An 18,189-nucleotide genomic window follows, 5' to 3' on the forward strand; every position below is an offset into this window, starting at 1 on the left:
AAGTCCTCCAGGAGAAGTGGGACTGATGGAGAGAGGAGGGGCCTTGGGGCTTTTTCTCCAGCAGAGGAATTTATACTTGATTCTATGAACAGTGAGGACTCTTGGAAGGTTCCACAGTGGGGAAATGACAGACTACTAAAAATGCCTTGGAAATTTTCTCCTTATTAATTTTTTGGAGGGACCTTATTTTTTTGTTCACATTGTTGTCCTTTTCTAGCTTCAAGTTCTGTTATAAAAGACCAAGAAAAAATACTGGTTAGTAGTACCCTACATTCTCCACACTGCAACTCATTTCTTCCTTGCTACAAATATAGTTTAGAACCTTACTTTTCTCCTCTGCTTACTTAAAAAAAAAAAAAAGTATTCATGTTCTTCAGCTAATTCGGGGGTTCATTTTCCTGACAGTTTTTTTGTGGTTTATACCACATTTTTTGTTTCTCTGTGGACATGATTCTGCCCCTCCAATTTTTAGTATATTGGTTTAAAACCTGAGCTACTCAGTTAAATTAATTACTTAGGATGACAATCTTGTTTTTGTCTCAGATTGTCATATTTTAGTGTCTCCTGTGCCACAAAGGCAGTAGTTTCTTTTAGGTGTGTAATGTATTCTTTCTTAGACTTCTCAAACATTAGGTTTCTGGAACCCAGTGATGGTGGCATGCTGTGCTTATTATTCCCTGCCTTATTTGTAATTTCAAAATAATGTTCTCACTTTCCTCCAGGTTTTTGACTGATGAGTTCTTTTTTTTTTTTTATCCTCACCTGAGGACATTTTTCCATTTTTTGTTCAGATAGAGTGGGAGGGAGAGAGCGGAAGAGAGAGAGAGAGAAACATCGACGTGAAAGGGAAACATCCAGTGGCTGCCACCTGCATGACCAACCAGGACCGGGGACAAACTGCAACTGAGGTACGTGCCCTTAGCGGGAACTGAACCCGGGTCTCCCTGGACCGCAGGCCGACGCTCTAACCGCTGAGCCAAACCAGCCAGGGCCACTGATGAGTTCTTTTATGGTCAGAATTATTGCTGAATGTGATTTTGTTCACACTTTTTGAAAATTTCCACAGTGAGCCCATATTAATTTTGTTAAAGAATGAGTGTTATTAATTTTAGAAAATGGAGTTGGGGATGATAGCTTTTCATATGGCTTTTTCAGAGGCAGCTCAAAAGTTCTTAAGACATGCTTTTAAAATTTTAGAATGATACTTAGAGTTTTCCCCTTTCATCTTGATTCTGTGCAAATTTGTGACTATAAAAAAGTTAGCCCTGGCCAGTGGTTCATTGGTTAGAACATCGGCCCTCACACCAAAGGATGGTGGGGTTGGATTCCCAGTCAAGGGCACATACCTGGGTTGCAGGTTCAATCTCTGGCCCCATCAGGGCATATGCAGGAGGCAACCAATCAATGTGTCTCTCTCACATCGATGTTTCTCTCTCTCTTCCCTCGCCTCCCTCCCTTCCACTGTCTCTAAAATAATCAATGGAAAAAATATCCTCAGGTGAGGATTTAACAACAAATTACATATTTTTGGTTCCTCTGTACAATAAGTGGCAAATTCTCACTGCAGTGCTTTGTCTGTTTTGCTTTCCTCTTTATTTGCACCCAAATTTCTTAATTCTACACTACATACATACATTTCCTCTTGTGATCAATTTTTTGAACAAACATTTCCTGTAATTGGCAGACTTGTATACTTCTTGCCTGTTCAGTCTTGATCTTGTAAAGAAATTTATTCTCTTGATAGCATATAAGTTTAAGTTCTGATGTATATTGAGCAGCTCCTCTGTCACATAACCTTGAACTGCTGCGTACTATGGTACCTCTCTCTCTGTTCTACAAGTCCCTAGAATAGAGGAATTTTGGAGTTTAAAAATCAATTTCTTTTTCCGGAAAATATCTCTTATTTATCTGCCTGGCACTTGTCTTCCAAGCAGTGATTTTCAAAACATAATTACTGATAGGCCTTAAATGTCAGTTCAGATCCTCTTTGGGTTCTATTTCATATATTTTGATTTTTTTAGAAAACTAAGCAAAAATTTAAAGAGTTACTGAAATTTGGTATTCGTAATTGAAAAATTAGTGTGAGATTTGAGTTCAGTATTTAAAGTCTGGGTGTCACTTAATACTCGTCAGGGTTATTACTCCATATACAAGAATAAACTCTAAATGGATTAAAGACCAAAATGTAAGACTTAAAACCATAAAAATTCTAGGAGAAAACATAGACAGTAAATTTTCAGACATTTCTCTTAGTAGTTTTTTGCCTGATATATCTTCTCAGACAAGGGAAACAAAAGAAAAAAATAAATAAATAAAGGAGACTATATCAAATTAGTTTTTTTTTTTTTTTAAATCTTTATTGTTGAATGTAGAATGTATTACAGATGTTCCTCATTTTTTCCCTATTGACCCCCTCTTCGCCACTCCCGCCCCCCTCCGCCTTTTCCCACACTATTGTCTGTGTCCATTGGTTATGCATATAAGTTCTTTGGTTTATTTCCTCCCACCCCCCCACCCCCTTCCCTCTGAGGTTTGTCAGTCTAGCAATGAATTTGTGCTTCTTAATCCCTTCACCTTTTTCACCCTTTCCCCCAACCCCCCTCCCATCTGGCAACCAACAGAATGTTCTCTGTATCTATGAGAATGTTTCTGTTCTACCTGTTCATTTTGTTTGTAGATTCCATTGTCGATAGATATGTATTCATTGCCATTTTGTTTGTTCATATATTTTATCTTTTTCTTCAAAAAGACCCTTCATCATTTCATATAATAACAGTTTGGTGGTGATGAACTCCTTTAACTTTTTCCTGTCTGGGAAAGTCTTTATATGGCCATCGATTCTAAAAGATAGCTTTGCAGGATAGAGTAATCTTGGTTGTAGGTTCTTGCTTTTGATCACTCTGAATATTTCTTGCCACTCCCTTCTGGCCTGCAAAGTTTCTTTTGAGAAATCAGCTGACAGCCTTATGGGAACTCCCTTGTAGGTAACTAGCTGCCTTTCTCTTGCTGCTTTTAAGATTCTCTCTTTGTCTTGAACCTTTTGCATTTTTTTTTTTTTTTTTATCCTCACCCGAGGACATTTTTCCATTTTTTGTTCAGGTAGAGTAGGAGGGAGAGAGAGGAACAGAGAGAGAGAGAAACATCGATGTGAAAGGGACACATCGAGTGGCTGCCACCTGCACAACCGACCAGGGCCGGGGACAAACTACAACCGAGGCACGCGCTCTTAGCGGGAACCGAACCCGGGTCTCTCAGGACCGCAGGCCGACGCTCTAACCGCTGAACCAAACTGGCCAGGGCGAACCTTTTGCATTTTGATGATGATGTGTCTTGGTGTGGGCCTCTTGGGGTTCACCTTGTTTGGGACTCTCTGTGCTTCCTGGACTTGTATCTGTTTCCTTCAAATTAGGAAAGTTTTCTGTCATTATTGTTTCAAACAGGTTTTCAGTTTCTTGTTCTCGCTCTTCTAGCACCCCCAAGATGCGAATGTTGGCACGCTTGAAATTGTCCCATAGGCTCCTTACACTATCCTAATTTTTTTGGATTCTTTTTTCTTTTTGCTGTTCTGATTGGGCGTTTTTTGCTTCCTTATATTCCAAATCGATGGTTTGCTTCTTGGATTTTTGGACTCTACTATTGAATCTGTGTAAATTATTCTTTATTTCAGTTAATGCCTCCTTCATTTCTGACTGTGCATCCATCATTTCTGACTGGTCCTTTTTTATGCTCTTGAGGCCCTCACTAAGTTCACTGAGGTTCTCACTAAGTTCATTGAGCATCCTTATAAGAAGTATTTTGAACTCAGCATCTGTTAGGTTGTTTATCTCCATTTTGCTTAGTTCTTTTCTTGGGGTTTTGTTCTGTTCTTTCATTTGGGACCTGTTTCTTTGTCTCCTCATTTTGGCTGCTTCCCTGTGTTTGTTTCTGTGTATTACTTAATGAGAGGTATGGGGCTAGCTGAGACCAGATGCTGCTTGTTTGAAAAAATTTGGGAAAACCTGAAGCAGGATCCAAGACAAGCCAAATCCTATGGTTAAGCAAGTGGCAACAGCTTGGGTGGGACTGAAAGTTGGGTGGGGCGGGGCCTCAGAGAGTCACCATGACGGGGCTAGCAGTGTGAGCCAGGTTGCTGTAGTCCCAAATAGGGCGACTGTCGGTTGCCCCAGGGAAGGGCTCACCAAAGGAACAGAGGCCTATGACAGCAACTTTGTCCCTGAGAAAGCCCCCTCTCCAGCCCTCACTCCAGTGCCAAACAGCTCAGTTCTTCCCTGTATGTCTCTGGTGCCCCTCGAGCTGCCTCCCCTCCAAGATTAGAGGGAGAGAGTCCGATAAGTTCTTGAGTGGGCCCTATAAGGAGCTGCCTGGGGCTCCAGCCGCGTCAGCTTCCCTGAGCCTCAGTTCCTGCTGGTTTTTCCAGCCAGAAGTTATGGGGACTTCTCTTCCTGGCACTGGAACCCTGAGCGGGGCACCTGGTATGGGACGGGGACCCCTCAGTCCTCAGGAAGGACCTTCCCAGCTGAGGTATCCTGATTTTTATCCACGACACGTGGGTGTGAGACCAGCCCTCATGCCTCTGCCCCTCCTACCAGTCTCCATGTGGCTGCTGCTTTAATTCCGTAGTTGTAGGACTTCCATTCAGTTTGATTTCAGGTGGTTTTGAATGATGGTTGTTCTGTAGTTTAGTTGTAACTTTGATGTGGTTGTGGGAGGACACGATACCGCGTTTACCTACGCTGCCATCTTGACCGGAAGTTCAAACTAGTTTTTATGTAGCAAAGGAAACCATCAACAAAACGAGAAGACAACCTACTAAATGGGAGAACATATTAGGTAATGATATATCTGATAAGGGGTTAATATCCAAAATTTGTAAAGAACTCATATAACTCAACACTTAAAAAACAAACAGTCCAATTAAAAATTGGGCAGAGGACCTAAATAGACCCTTCTCCGAGGAGGACATGTAAATGACTTTAGACATATGAAAAAATGCTGATCATAATTGTCACACTTAGTTATAATTGCCACAATGAGATAACACTTCACACCTGGCAGATATCACCTCACATCAATAACTGCACAAATGACAAGTATTGGTGAAGATTTGGAGAAAAGGGAACCCCTCATGTACTGTTGGTGGGCACCATGGAAAACAGCATGGAGATGCCTAAAAAAAACAAAAAATGAACGGTCTTACGACCTAGTCATTTCACTTCTGGGGATTTATCTGAAGAAACCCAAACTACTAATTTGAAAGAATATATGCACTCCGGTTTTCATTGCAGTGTTATTTACAATACCAAAGATATGGAAGCAAGCTAAGTTCTCATTGGTAGATGAGTGGATAAGAAAGCCATGGTACATATTTCTAATGGAATATTACTTGGTCATAAAAACGAATGAACTTTTACTATTTGCAGCAGCATGGATGGACCCAGAGGATATTATGCTCAGTGAAATAAGTCAGAGAAAGACAGATGACATATGATTTCAATTATATGTGGAATCTAAAGAACAAAATAAATGAAGAAACAAAATTGAAACAGACTCACAGATTGCAGACAGGTAGGTAGTTGCCAGAAGGGAGGGGTTTAGGGAACTGAGAAAAGCGAAGGGATTAATAAGTATAAATAGGTAGTTACAAAATAGTCATGGGGATGTAAAGAAAATATCAGGAATATGTTAATACATTGTGATAACTATGCATGGTGCCAGTTGGGTACTGTAAATATCAGTAGGAATGCTATGTAAAGTATATAATTATCTATGCTGTATACCTGAAACCAATATGAAATGATATTGAAGGTAAAATGTAATTGAAAAATAATAAAAACAAAAAAATATATATGATAGACACTACAAAAATAAGCATATTAAAAATAATATAAATCTGATTAAATCCACTTAATATGTGTAACAAGGATAGAAAAGGAGAGAACAACACTAAATTTTTCATCTTAACACAGACTCAGTCAATAAATTTAAAAAAAATTGATCTTTATTTTGAAAGTATTACAAATGTCCTCCCTTAAAATTCCTGGGGAAAAAAGTACTTGTCAGGCTTGCAAAAATAATGCATGCAGATAGTTTTAATTAGAATACAGTTTTAGAAAGACCTTTTATCAGCATGAGATCAGTGTGGTCTTGAGTTGGTTATGGTTTTCAATTGCTTCTTTTAAATTATAAATTAGTTCATTTATCATCATCATTATCAATTTACATGGCATTGTTTTATGTGCATTTAACTTAAGCCAATTTGATATAAATGTTTGCTTAAACATAATTAACTGTATATATATATATAAAGAATATATACATTTTTTTTTTCATGCAACAATTTTTAAATACAAGCCAGACCTATTTCTTCTAGTGTTCACTCAAAGAAATAGTAGTCTCTTGCAACACTGCAGGAACAACTGGCAGCATTGGGCTTTGTAAGAAAGAGTGCAGTATACTACTCAGAAAACCACATAATGATGTACTGAGTGGTCTGTGTAAGTAATTTTCAAGGATAATTTTGTCTTAACATTAGCCTTGGTTTTAGAAATCACACCTTACATAAAAGGTAAGTCCATGTAGTTTGTTGTGAATTATTTGGTCATATTTTTAGAGTGTAGTGATGCGCTTTATTATTAACAGCATTTTGAGATTATAGTTTTCTAATAATAAGAATTTAAGTCAGGTATGCTTTGCTGTTTAAATATGAATCATCCACGACCTTATTTCCAAATAAATGTATATTTTCACTCTGAATTTGTGCAGTGACCGTGCATTTTTGTCATTGACTTTGTTATCTATTGGACAGTAGTATGGTTGAGAAATGTGTAAGAATATTATGTTAAGTAAATCAGAGAGCCATAGGTTTAAAGTAAATTACACTTTATTTCCCGGAGGTGGGAGTCATGGGAGTAGTGATATACGTATTGTTTATTTCTGAACATTGATCCAGTTGATTAGTGATAGAATTAAAGTCTCTATTCTTCTAATATGAAAACTTTTAATTGAAATTGCGAGACACTTATGGGGAATTTTGGCTTCATCAGATTAATGAGAAGAACATTAGAAGCCCAATGGATGCTTGGCCAAATGACCCAAATGTGCAATTCACAAAAGAAGAAATTGACTAGTAAAAAGCCATGGAAAAATATTGAATAAATCTTGTATTAAGAGACTCAAATTAAAATATTATCCATTGTCCTATTAAGCTAGCAAAACAAAAAAAATGCTTAACATACCTGATGCTGCAAAGTCATAATGACCCATGCATTTTGACATTGCTGGTGATATTGTGCAAAAGTATATACATCTCTATTGCAAAGCAATTTGGCAAGGATTATCAAGATCTACAGAAGTGTTCTTACCCTTTCATTCAGGCCTCTGGAATAGTGTCCTCTGGGATATTGTTTATCCCCAGGAAGAGGAAATTATGGGTAAGTATATTTAGCTAGCATTATTTAAATTGTGAGATCATCAGAATAACTTCAAAGATCTAACAACAGGAAATTTGTTATATAAGTCACAGTTTATACACTAGAAGAAATAATATGTACTCACTAAGCGGATATAAATAAAGACTGTATAGCAAAGTAAAAACAGGTTATGCTAAGTGGGAAAGGTACAAAATTAAATGTACTCTGTAATTAGAACAATGTTAAACAAGCTAAAACTGAAGTAATATGCAAATGTTATTTGTTGAGGGGTGGATAGTTTATAGATGTTTTTTCTAATTTTTTGTTTATACTAATTAGCATCTTCATTAACGTAAAGAGAACATTAAATAATTAGCTAAGGCTATGGCAGGATCAAATGAGATGCCGGAATGACTTGACTTCCAATCCAAGGGAATGTGTCAGCTTCCTTTGGTGTGCCACCTGATTCTGTAATAGTCCATTGATGTGTAAATTGATATAGCTTTCCTAGATGCCTTAGTATGAATGTGACGTTATTTAGGTAGTTAAATTAACATGTTATGACCATATTAGAAAATTCCAATTCCCTTTGCTGAGTATCTCTGTATTTGGAAAGTGACTTTATTTTTTAAACTTTGCTACAATTTTATTTTTTAAATTATTTTTATTAATTTTTTTTTGTTACAGATGTTTCTCCTTTTTCCACCATCAACACCCTCTTCCCCACCCCCACCACTCCTTTCCCAGCTTTGTTGTCTGTGTCCATTAGTTATGAATATATGCATGTAAGTTCTAGGGTTTATCTCCCCCGGCCAACACCCTCTCTTCTGAGGTTCGTAACTCTGTACCCTACGTCTATGTTTCTGGGTCAGTTTTGTTCATCAGTTTGTTTAGTTCATTATATTCCACAAATAAATGAGATCATGTAATACTTGTCTTTCTCTGCTTGGCTTGTTTCGCTTAGCATAATACTCTCCAGGTCCCTCCATGTCATCTCAAAGGATAAGAGATCTTTCTTTCTTACAGCTACATAGTTTTCCATTGTGTACATATACCACAGCTTTTTTATCCACTCATCTACTTGAACTGTTTCCAGATCTTAGCAATTGTAAATAGTGCTGCTATGAACATAGGGGTACATATATTCTTTCTGATTGGCGTTTCAGGATTCTTAGGGTATATTCCCAGCAGTAGGATCACTGGGTCAAATGGAAGTTCCATTTTTAACTTTTTGAGGTAACACCATATTGTTTTCCATAGTGGCTGCACCAGTCTGCATTCCCATCAGCCATGCACTAGAGTCCCCTTTTCTCCACACCCTCAACAACACTTGTTTGATGATTGTTGATGGCAGCCATTCTGACAGGTGTGAGGTGATACCTCATTGTTGTTTTAATTTGCATCTCTCTGATGATTAGTGATGTTGTACATTTCTTCATATCTCTCTTGGCCATTTGTATGTCCTGTTTGGAGAGGTGTCTATTCAGTTCTCTGCCCATTTTTTAATTGGGTTCTTTGTCTTTCTTTTGTTGAGTTGTATGAGTACTGTATATATTTTGGAAATTAACCCCTTATGTGATGTATCATTAGCAGTGATGTTCTCCCATACAATGAGTGGGTTACCGTTACATTTTGATGGTTGTTTCTTTTGCTGTGCAGAAGCTTTGGAGTTTGATGTAGTCCCATGTGCCCATTTTTTCATTTGTTTTCATTACCTTAGGTGATGTATCAGTGAGAATTCTGCTGCGTATGATGTCCGAAATTTTTTTTTTTTTTTTTTATCCTCACCCGAGGATATTTTTTCATTTTTTGTACAGATAGAGTGGGAGGGAGAGAGAGGAAGAGAGAGAGAGTGAGAGAAACATCGACGTGAAGGGACACATCGAGTGGCTGCCACCCGCACGACCAACCAGGGCCAGGGACAAACTGCAACCGAAGTATGTGCCCTTAGCGGGAACCGAACCCGGGTCTCTCTGTACCGCAGGCCGACGCTCCAACCGCTGAGCCAAACCGGCCAGGGCTGATGTCCGCAATTTTGTTGCCTACATTTTCTTCTGGAATTTTTATGGATTCACGGGTCACATTTAAGTCTTTTATCCATTTTGAGTTTATTTTTGTGTATGGTGTAAGTTGAAGGTGTAGTTTCATTTTTTTTTTTGCATGTACCTGTCCAATTTTCTTAACACCATTTATTAAAGAGGCTGTCTTTACTCCACTGTATTTTCTTGCCGCCTTTGTCAAATATTAATTGAGCATATTGCCTTGGGTCCATTTCTGGGTTCTCTCTTCGTTCCACTGGTCTATATGCCTGTTCTTGTGCCAGTACCAGGCTGTTTTGATTACATTCACTTTGTAGTATAACCTGATATCTGGTATTGTGATCCCATCTACTTTGTCCTTCCTTTTCAAGATTGCTGTGGCTATTCGAGGCCTTTTTTGGTTCCATAGAAACTTTTGAAGTATTTGTTCTAGTTCTGTGAAGTATGTCGTTGGTATTTTCATGGGGATTGCATTGAATCTATAGATTGCTCTGGGTAATATGGACATTTTAATGATGTTAATTCTTCCAATCCATGAACAGAGTATGTGTTTCCACTTTTTTATATCTTCCTCTATTTCTTTTTTCAATGTCCTGCAGTTTTCTGCAAATAGGTCCTTTACTTCTTTGGTTACGTTTATTCCTAGATATGTTAATATTTTTGCCGCAATGGTAAATTGGATTGTTTTTTCAGTTTCTCTTTCTGTGAGTTCATCATTGGTGTATAAGAATGCCGTCGATTTCTTGACGTTAATTTTGTGTCCTTCTACTTTGCCAAATTCATTTATTAAGTCTAGTCGATTTTTGATGGACTCTTTAGGGTTTTCTATGTATAATATCATGTCATCTGCAAATAATGACAATTTCACTTCCTCTTTTCTAATTTGAATCCCTTTTATTTTTTCTTTAAGTCTGATTGCTGTGGCTAAGACTTCCAGTACAATGTTTAATAAGAGTGGCGAAAGTGGACATCCCTGTCTTGTTCCTGTTTTTAAGGGAAATGTTTTTAGTTTCTGTCCACTGAGTATGATGTTGGATGTAGGTCTTTCCTATATGGCCATTATTATGTCAAGATACGATCCCTCTATTCCCAGATTGCTGAGCGTTTTTAGCAGAAATGGATGCTGGATTTTGTCGAATGCTTTTTTAGTGTCTATTGATAAGATCATGTGGTTTTTATTCTTCATTTTGTTCATGTGGTGTATCACATTTATTGATTTGTGAATATTGTACAAGCCTTGCATCCCTGTGATGAATCCCACTTGGTCGTGGTGAAGAATTTTTTTTGATGTATTGCTCGATCCGATTTGCTAGTATTTTGTTCAGGATTTTGGCGTCTATGTTCATCAGGGATATTGGCCTGTAGTTTTCTTTCTTCGTAGTGTCTTTTTCTGGTTTTGGAATTAGAATTTATGCTGACCTCATAAAACGAGTTTGGAAGTCTTCCTTCTTCTTGAATTTTTTGAGATAGTTTGAGGAGAATGGGTGTTAGTTCTTTTTTGAATGTTCGGTAAAACTCCCCGGTTAAGCCATCTGGGCCTGGGCTTTTGTTTGCTGGGAGAGTCTTGATTACCTCTTCAATTTTCTTAGTTGTTATTGATCTGTTCAAGTTTTCTATCTCTTCCTGGTCCAGTTTTATGAGACTGTGTGTTTCTAGAAATTTGTCCAGTTTACTTACATTGTCGAATTTGTTTCCATATAATTGTTTATAGTAGCTGTTAACGATCTTTTGTATTTCTTTGGTGCCAGTTGTTACTTCTCCTCTTTCATTTCTGATTTTGTGTATTTGGGTTCTCCCTCTTTGTTTCTTGGTGAGTCTGGCTAAGGGTCCATCAATCTTGTTTATCTTTTCAAAAAACCAGCTCTTTGTTTCATTGATCCTTTGAATTGTTTTTTTTTTTTTTTTTTTGGTCTCTATGTCATTTATTTCTGCTGTGATCTTTACTATTTCCTTCCTTCTACTTGATCTGGTGTTTTCTTTTTGTTTGCTTTCTAATTCTTTAAGTTGTGAGGTTAGACAGTCAATTAGAAATACTTCTTGTTTCTTGAGGTAGGCCTGTAGTGGTATGAACTTCCCTCTCAGGACTGCTTTCACTGTTTTCCATAGTTTTTGTGTTGTGTGTTTATTTTCATTGGTTTCCAGGAAGTTTTTAATTTCTTCCTTGATCTCGTTAGTAACCCTTTCATTGTTTAAGAACATGCTATTTAGCCTCCAAGTGTTTGAATATTTTTATTGTAATTGAGTTCTAGTTTCATGCCACTGTGATCTGAGAAGATGCTTAATATGATTTCAATCTTCCTGAATTTGTAGAGACTTTGTGTCCTAACTGGTGGTCTGTCTTTGAGAATGTCCCATGTGTACTTGAGAATAATGTATATTCTGCAGCTTTGGTGTGAAATGTTCTGTAAATATCAATGCAGTTCAGCTGATCTAGTTCATCTTGTAAAGACTATGTCCATGTTAATTTTTTGTCTAGAAGATTTATCCAGTGGTGTGATAAAGTCACCCATTATGATTGTTTTGCTATTGATCTCCTCCTTGAAGTCCTCCAGAAGTTTTTAAATATATTTTGGTGCTCCTCTATTTGGCATGCATATATTTACCAGGGTTATATGCTCTTTTTGAATTGATCCTTTTAATACTATGTAGTGACCTCTGTCTCTTATTATAGCCCTCATTTTGAAGTCTGTTTTGTCAGACATGAGTATTGCTGCACCATCTTTTTTTTCATTTCCATTTGCTTGGAAAATTTTATTCCATCCCTTCACTTTCATTCCTTACGAGTCTTTTGTTGTGAGGTGGGTCTCTTGCACACAGCATATAAATGGGTCATGCTTTCTTATTCAATCAGCTACCCTATGTCTTTTGATTGAAGCCTTTAATCCATTTACATTTAAGGTAATTATTGATAGATAGTTATTAGTTGCCATTTGAATTTTATGCCTGTGTTTCTCTCTCTTTTTCTTACAACAGTCCCTTCAGCATTTCTTGCAGTGCTGGTTTGGGGGTGGTAAATTCCTTTAGTTTTTTTTTTTTTTTTAATATTATATCTGTGTAGTTCTTTATTTAACCTTCAATTTTAAATGATAGCCTTGCTGGATAGACTAGTCTTGGATTCAGAACCTTGCCTTGCATTACTTTCTACACTTCATGCCACTTTGTTCTGGCCTGCAGTGTTTCTGTTGAGAAATCAGCTGACAGGGAGCTCCCTTGTAGGTCACTTTTTGTGTCTCTCCTGCTTCCTTTAAGATTCTTTCTTTGTCTTTAATGTTTGCCATTTTTATTATGATGTGTCTAGCTGTGGGTCTTCTGGGGTTCATCTTGCTTGGGACTCTCTGTGTTTCCTGGACTTGTGTGACTTTTTCCTTCACCAGTTTAGGGAAGTTTTCTGTCATTATTTCTTCACACAGGTTTTCTATTTCTTTCTCTGATTCTTCTCCTTCTGGTACCCCTGTAATGCGAATGTTGTTAAATTTTGTATTGTCCCACAGCTCCCTTAAACTCCTCCTGCTTTTTAAACTTTTTGCCCATTTGCTGCTCTATTTGGGTGTTTTTTCTACCTTGTATTCTAAGTTGCTGATTCGGTCTTCAGCTTCTTCTAATCCACTATTGAGCCCTTCTAAGGTATTTTTCATAACACCTATGTTATTCTTTATTTCCTCTTGATATTTATGCATAGCTTCTACCTCTTTATGCATAGCTTCTACCTCTTTTGTAAAGCTGAAGTAGTTCCCAGTGAGCTCTTTATAATTCTTACTAAGTTGCTTGTAGTTCTCACCAAATTGTTTGAGCACTCTTAAAATCATTACTTTGAATTCTTAATCTGACAAGTTGCTATCTTCCATTTCCTGTAGTTCCTTTTCTGGTGATTCCTCTTTTTTTCCCCTTTGGGTGTTGTTTCTTTGTCTCTCCATTTTAGCTGTGTGGTAGCTCCAGACCCAGTGAGGAATGTTTGGATGTGTAGGCAGCTCAGTGTATGTCGAATAAGGCTACTGTGCCTCTCAGACTCTTGTTGCGTGTGGCCTCTTGCCTGCTGTGGATCCTGGAGGATTGACTACTGGGGGCTGGTATTGGTGTCTCCTGGTAGGTGCTGTTGCTGGATTGCGTGGGCCCCTCTGAAGCTGTGTTCCCAGCTGGTCGCTGGTCCCACCTATAGCTGTATTGCTCACGCTCTCTGCTCGGACCCTGGGCGGCTGGGTCACATGTCCCTCTGGATCCTTGGTTCATCAGTGCTCTTGTGGGCTACTGGGTCATACAGGTCCCTCTGGCACTTGGTCTCCACACCGCTCTTATTGGCCACTGGATTGCACAGGTCCCTCTAGATCCCCAGCTTTCCACCGCTCTTGTGGGCAGCAGTGTTGCACAGGCCCCGATGAAGCCCTGGGTCCTGCTGCTGCTGGCTGGGGAGCGCTGCTGCCCAGTGGGGCTCAGCTCCTGCTCAGCCTTTGCTGTAGTTTTTGAGGATGGTTCTCTGCTGCTGATCTGTGCTTATGTTGCCTGGGGATGGATGTCTGCTCCCCAGCCTCTGTTGCTTGGGGTATATCTGGACTGTGATCAGGCTGCTACTGTGGGGGATGGTGCTAGGCTCCCGGCTGTTTGCGGTTTCCACAACTGGCACCTTGACAGCTCTGGTACTGTGCACTGGTCTGTGTTGACACAGGGTGTCCACTGGACTGATTGTGCCAGGTGCACTGGTGGGCTCAGGTTGCTGGGCCCTCTGCCTCCTCCCAGGAAAGACCCAGGATCTTCCAAAATGGTGGGACCACCCCGCAGCAAGGAGAAGAGCCCTAAAGAGCTGCTAATTGTGGTATCCGGCTGCTGCTCGTCCAGAGCACAGGAACTTCCTGCTCCGCGTCTCTGCACTGCAGGAGTTTGGTCGTTCACCTTCACGTCTACTCACACTCTCTCATAGCTCACTCTCTGCCGCATTCACCTTCCCTCTGTCCTGCCCGCCGCCATCTTTTTTTTTCCAGTTATTTATTGCAGCCTTGCTTGCTTTATGAAGAATACAAGCAATAGGACCATGTATAAATAGATTATTTTTCTAAAGTATTTTAAAGTAAATCTTTGAATCAGTAAATATTTTGACTCTTACTTCACATTTTAAGGCTTTGGATTGTTTTTTTGTTTGTTCTTTGTAAAAAAAATGTTTTTATTGATTTAAGAGAAAGAGAAAGGGAAGGGGAGAGAGAGAGATAGAAACATCAATGAGAGAGAGCATCAATTGACCGCCTCCTGCACGTCCCCCACTGGGGATTGGGCCCACTACCTGGGCATGTGCCTTGACCTGGAATCAAACTGGTGACCTATTGGTGCATGGGTCGACGTTCAACCACTCACCCTAGGATATTTTTACATTTATCTTCAGATAGCATGGGAGAGGGAGAGAGAGAAACATCGATGTGAGAGAGACACATCAGTTGGCTGCCACCTGCACAACCCCAACCAGGGCAGGGGACAAATTGCAACTGAGGTACATGCCCTTGGGCAGAATCAAACCTAGGACTCTTTGGTCCATAGGCCAGTGCTCTAACTGTTGAGGCAAACTGGCCAGGGATGGATCATTTTTATTTACTTTTTTTTTTTTTTTTTTTGCAAAGGCACTGTCCTACCTTTGATATTGTCCATTGATATCAACATGTAAAAACAGATATGTAATTAATATGTTAATGGCTCATGCTTTTAGGTGTGTAAAGTATTTACTACATTTTTTTCCTATAGTATACATCTCTCAAAGATACTTATTTCTGCCCTGGCTGGTTTGGCCCAGCAGTTAGAGCATCGGCCTATGGATGGAAGGGTTGCAGATTGAAGGTTCGATTCCCAGTCAAGGGCATCTACCTGGGTTTCAGGTTTGATCCTCAACCCTCAGGGTCCTGTGGGAGGTAACCAATGGATGTGTCTCTCTCACATTGATGTTTCTCTCTCTCTCCCCCCACCTCCTTCCCTCCCTTTCATTCTTTCTAAAAAATAAAAACTAAAGATATCCAATTCTTACTAAATAAGTAAAATCAAACATTTTTGGATAAAGGTTGAAATTTGCACAAGTGTCTATTCGTGTATTACAAGTAGATCTTTGCCAGTAATGAGGCGTAGCTTCTCCATACATTAGTGACCTCCCAGTTATGTTTTATTTATTTATTTATTTTATTTTTATTTTTTGGTACGTGCCCCTAGCAGGGAATGAACCTGTGACTCTCTGGTCCACAGGCCAACGCTCCAACCGCTGAGTCAAACCGGCCAGGGTCCAGTCGTGTTTTTTTATTTGCTCATATTTTCTTTGTTGTTCTATAAGAAACTTACAATTGCTTTGTAGAGAAAATGTTATTTGATAAAAATATATGGAAACCTTCATTAGCTGTTTTTTTTCCCCTTTATTGAAGACCCAGGGTATGAACCACTAGCTGTACATTTTCTCCGTTTTTGTTTACTTGTGGTGTGTGTATTTTAGGGCAAGGGTTACTTGAGACGGTAGGCATAGTGACAATTTTCATTCACGGTTTAGTGACAATTTTTTCTATTACGTTTACATTTATTAGAGAACATCATCATTGAATTAAATTTTCTTTTCAGGAGATAAGTAAATGAAATGGAGGAGCTAAGTTCTGCTTAGGGGAGATACTTTTGAGTCTCTTCAACTCTTCCTTTTTTATCCTCACCTGAGAATATTTTTGCATTTATCTTCAGATAGAGTAGGAAGGAGGGAGGGAGGGAGAGAGAAAGAAAGAGAGCGAGAGGAGGAGGAGAACGAGAAATGTTGATGTGGGACAAACCACAACTGAGGTATGTGTCCTTGACCGGAATTGAACACACGACTCATTGGTCTGTGGGCCAACGCTCTAACCGCTGAGCCAAACTGGCTAGGGCCAACTCTTCCTTTTTATTTGGCTTTTTTGGTTCTTTAGTTATTGGAGTTTCTTTGCGTGATAAATGACAAAAAAAAAAGTAACCCATCATTGATTGATTTCACAGATATTTGTTGAGCACTTAGTAAGTACCACGCACTTTGAAAGGTGCTTAGAGATCCATGGTGTCCTAGCACTTACGTATTTTAGAGGATATTTTAGAAAATAAGATTATTCTCTGCTTTTAGAATGTAATAATTGGCATGTTGTAAGACCTAAGTTTTAAAAATTAGTGACGGGGGTTGCCCTGGCTGGTTTGACTCAGCAGTGAGAGTGTTGGCCTGCACACCGAAAGAGTCATGTGTTCTATTCCCCGTGAAGGGCTTGTACTTGAGTTGCAGGTTTGATCCCTGGCCCTGGTTGGGGTTGTGTGGGAGGTAACCAATTGATGTCTCTCTCACATTGATGTTTCCTTTTCTCTCTCTCTCCCTTCCTCCCTTCCTCCCTCCCTCCCCTCCTCCCTCCCACTCTATCAAAAAAAAAAAAAATCAATGGAAAATTATCTTCGGGTGAGGATTAACAACAACAGAAAATTTAGTAAGGGGTATACTAGCCTTAGAAATAAAATATTTGATATAAAATAATCTCAATGAGGGATCTCTTTTCTACCCTTCCTTCATAAAAGAAATAGTTTACCAATCTAGACTTGAGTAGGTTGATACCAATTCAGAAGAAATTCCTTCTGTTGCCATTTTAAGCAGTCATTACTTATTCCCCAATGTACTTATTGATCTCCTACTGGGCTTATCATTTTGTTTTACTTATTTTTCCACTTTTAAATAAACTTTTCATAATTGAAGTATATGTCTAGGGAGACACACAGGTCTTCAGTGTACAGCTTGATGAAGTCACACAAAGTGGACACAGTTTTATAATCGCCATCTAGATCAAGAAATGCGATATTATGTCAGGAATAGAGTTCACCCAAAAGTCCCCACCCTTCTCACCTGTGTCCTTTCCCAGTCTTTATCTCACCATTTTCTCCCCATGGAATTGTTAATGTAAAGGGATTCAAAATAGAGTCATTACCCTGATGGAAGTTATGGCAGCTAACAATGGGAGAAAAAGACAAAGAGTATGTCAGTGAACATGAATTCTCTCAGGATTTTTGAGGACATGAGGAGGTGGGACTTGGCCTTGAAGATTAGGCATAATTTGAGTAACAAATTCCAGGTTAGGAGACATGTCTGAGCACCCTGGAGTTTGGAAGGTCTAGTGAACCTGTGGCACAGAGGGTAGTTGTGTTGGCAGTCATGGAAGGTAAGGTGTGTGTATTGCACATGCAGACTTGGGAACTTCTCCCTTATTCTGTTAACAAAGTGGGGTCCAGTAGGGTTTTGACCAGGTGACATTTCTGATGATATTTGGGGAAGACCATGATGGCAGGGACGTGTAAGGTCAATTTCATTTGGAGAGGCAGCAGGCAGCAGACCTAGGGTAGGTACTTTTATGTCAGATTGTGAGTGATGGGCATTTGAAAAAAGATGCTGGTGGGAATAGAAAGGGCCAGTGCAAGAGCATGGATGCTTCTTTGGATGCAACGTGAAAGGAAGGAGGCAAAGAAGCTGTGTGGAGTTTAGGCTAAGAGACAAGGATAAAGAATTATTTAATAACAAGTCATTTCCAGATCAGTAGTCATTTTTATAACCTTGCATATCAATTTTCTTATCTCTAAACTACAGAATTAACCTGCAAGTCTCTTTAAACTTGAAAGTGTTACGATTATCCACTTTTATGCATTCATGTCTTATTTTCTGAGGACAGCCCTGGCTTGGAATCTGAGGATAATTTCAGGTCCCATAAATCCTTATTTTTGGTGTGCCCATTTTGTCAGTT

General features: G+C 39.0%; 1 protein-coding gene and 1 long non-coding RNA gene across 9 annotated transcripts in view; both read left to right on the plus strand.

The window, feature by feature from the left end:
• PARD3 (par-3 family cell polarity regulator) overlaps positions 1 to 18,189 on the plus strand; it is an 823,714-nt gene that overhangs the window by 39,603 nt on the left and 765,922 nt on the right. The gene's annotated exons all lie outside the window — the stretch shown is intronic.
• LOC118616622 lies at positions 5,529 to 15,253 on the plus strand. Its single transcript, XR_004956620.1, has 3 exons — positions 5,529 to 5,565; positions 7,374 to 7,430; positions 15,170 to 15,253. It is a non-coding gene; the product is annotated as an uncharacterized LOC118616622 (long non-coding RNA).

Source organism: Molossus molossus, unplaced genomic scaffold (assembly GCF_014108415.1).
Source record: "Molossus molossus isolate mMolMol1 unplaced genomic scaffold, mMolMol1.p scaffold_m16_p_1, whole genome shotgun sequence".
In the NCBI taxonomy this organism is placed as follows: domain Eukaryota; kingdom Metazoa; phylum Chordata; class Mammalia; order Chiroptera; family Molossidae; genus Molossus; species Molossus molossus.